This window comes from Gordionus sp. m RMFG-2023, chromosome 1 (assembly GCF_954871325.1).
Source record: "Gordionus sp. m RMFG-2023 chromosome 1, tfGorSpeb1-WG-v2, whole genome shotgun sequence".
Taxonomy (NCBI): domain Eukaryota; kingdom Metazoa; phylum Nematomorpha; class Gordioida; order Chordodea; family Parachordodidae; genus Gordionus; species Gordionus sp. m RMFG-2023.
Window position 1 is genome coordinate 22970597 of NC_088775.1, and position 3179 is coordinate 22973775.

At 23.8% G+C, this 3179-nt stretch overlaps 1 pseudogene; it reads right to left on the reverse strand.

Moving 5' to 3' along the window:
• Positions 1–359: 359 nt before the first annotated feature.
• On the reverse strand, positions 360–1332 carry LOC135923139 (26S proteasome non-ATPase regulatory subunit 7-like; annotated as a pseudogene).
• Positions 1333–3179: the final 1847 nt, after the last annotated feature.

Here is a 3179-nt window from a genome sequence, read left to right on the forward strand (position 1 = left end):
GATTGATTTATTGCTCGGGAAAAATATTACATAAAATAACATTACATTATAATATATTAAAAAATTGGAAATTTTAAGATCTTTTCACTTTTTTTATTAATTCTTTGTAATAGTTTGCGGTTTTATTTAATTTTATTATATTAATTTTTAAATTAAATTTTTGATTAAATTATATTTCGTTATGATTTTATATGAATGCAATTTTAAAAAAATGGAATTTTTAAGTTTTACTGAATTAGGAAGTAATTAACAAATATAAAATTATTTTTAACACCTTTTATAATATTTTTATTTTTCAATCAAAGTGTAAAGAAAAATACATGATATATGAAAACTGTAAAATCATGAGGCATCCGAAATTTAGTAATAAAAATATTAATGTACAATCAATGAGTTATTTTGGAAAATTTTTAGTCTCCTTGTCAATTATTTCTAATTTAGCGTCTTCGCTTTTGATTGGGATTTTAGCATCTTTATTTTCGTCTTTTTTAAATTCTTTTTTTTCTTCATCCCTGTTGGTTATTTGATTATTGATGAGGTTATTTAAAGCAAGTATGGATCGGATCATGGACGCCAAATAAATAAAGAGCTGGTCATTTGTTTTAACAACATTCGATTTAACAAACTCCGGCAAACCTATATCTGGTAGTAGGTTAAGGATGTCTTGTAGAAAATTTATTACCTGATGATTTACCATTACCTTCCGATACTTGCTTTATATAATAACTGATTGTCTTTAATTTTTCCTCAAGTCCATTCATTCCTAAATATTGGTAGGTTATTCTTTAGGATAAATTGCCTAGGGTTGTTTCTTTAATATCTCTTAGTAAATATTCAACACCAACTTCTTCAGTACTAATCTCACTAGGAACATGTTCAAATGTTTTTGTTGTAGGGGTACCATCATTATGTATTTCTTCAACCATTACATATGCTTCAGTTGGTAGGCCTAAATCTTTGGGTTTGGCAACTATAATGACCAAAACTGTATTATTGGAAATTTTTTTATTCAATTCGTTTATTTTAATAGAATTAGGATGAATTAGGTCTTGTATGATACCAGCCATATATTTTTTCTTTTCAATTCACCTTTTTAAACATTCCATACATCGATTCTAAAATACTCATGGTCTCAAAACCATACTGCGTTATCTTTTCTGCAAAACTATTGGTTACATCTAAAATATTTTTGCGCAAGGATCCTAATAAGACACCTATAATCCTTTTTTGATTGCTTATTTTAACAATTCTGTTAAAATGGTCAACAACACTTAATAACACTAAAGGATGAATAACAACTCTTTCTAAGTGGCTTTCTAAATTTATAGACATAAGTTCTTCAGAAATGAAAAATATTTTTTTGCTCGCGAAAACATTCATAGCGAAAAGGCTAACATTTTTAAGGTAATTTCAAATATTTTAATATTTTTGAACTCAGAATCATATTCTCTATCCAAAAATGCTTATGTATTTTTTTACGTTTACGGTTCGAAAAATTTTTTTTTTGTCGCCAAAACTATCAGAAGGAAAAGGCTAACATTTTAAACGTAATTTTAATTATTTTTATATCACTGAACTCAGAATTAAATTCTTAAAAATATTTGAAATTATGTTTAAAATGTTAGCCTTATTCCTGTGATAGTTTTCGCGACAAAAAAAAATACATCTAAGCATTTTTGAATAGAGATTTTAATTCTGAGTACAATGATATAAAAATTTTTGAAATTACGTTTAAAATGTTAGCCTTTTTCCTTTGAATGTTTTCGCGACAAAAAAAAATATTTTTGAACCGAAAACGTAAAAAAATACATCTAAGCGTATTTAGAGAGAGAATTTAATTCTGAGTTCAATGATATAAAAATATTTAAATTACGTTTAAAGTGTTAGCCTTTTTCCTCTGATAGTTTTGGCGACAAAAAAATATTTACCATTTGTCACAACGACAGGTTTGTCATTGTGCATCAAAACCTAAATATAAAAATAGAAAACAAATATATATATATAAAGGAAATTAATAATAATTAGGAATCACGAAATCATAAAATCAACTTTAATTCTTTATTCAAAATTATAATAGTAAAAATCATAAAAAAAATAAAATAAAATATAATTAAAAAAGTTAATAATTTAAAAAAACATCAAAGATTATTTGTATCGTAAAAATTTGCCTTTTTATACTCTTTTCAATCTTATAACTAATCATATTCAAATATAATCTTTTTATCACGCGTTATAACAATAAATCCACAAGAATTCTTTATGCAAAAAAGTACAACAAAATCCAAAAGAAATCTTTATGCAAATTAAATTTAACATTTACAGCACCATTTAATTTATATATTTTAATTATTCTTAATTCAGTACTTACAATATCTTTATACTTACTATCAATTTAATTTTGAAAAAAAACTTAAAAATTCAAATATTCCATTTTTTTAAAAATTGCATTCATATAAAATCATAACGAAATATAATTTAATCAAAAATTTAATTTAAAAATTAATATATAAAATGAAATTAAAACCGCAAATTATTACAAAGAAATTAATAAAAAAACTGAAAATCTGAACATTTCCAATTTTTTAATATATTATAATGTAATGATTAAATTTAATATTTTTTTCATAAAGAAAGCAATAAATCAACCAAAATTCTCATTAATCATTTTCTTTGTTATTTTTTATTTTCAATATTATTTTTTAGCCTTTCGTATCATGCAGCCTTCTTATAGACCTTGCGCAAAATTATACATAAAAAAAATAAATAATAATATTAATTTCCTGAAAAGGAAAATAATATTTGTTTATAATAGCCCCTAAAATTTTGTAAGAAAGTATTTAAATAAAATGTTAGTGTATTTGTTTAAATGGATTCTAATTATTTTATAATTGGGTGCTAATTTTATAAAAATAGGGTACTAGGCCAATTTTAAAAATTTTTTCTATTTTTTGAAAAAGGGGGTGTTTTAGCACACAAACACCTAACTAGTGAAGCACCTACATTAGGAACATGATGAAAATATTTAAATATAATATAGAATATAAACAGATCGATGGGTCTATTTATTGCTCGGCTAGGAAATATCGCTCGGCTAACCACATAATAAATCATTTTATTACTAAATATCACTCAGCTGAGAAATGTCGCTCGGCTAACCACATAATAAATCATTTATTACT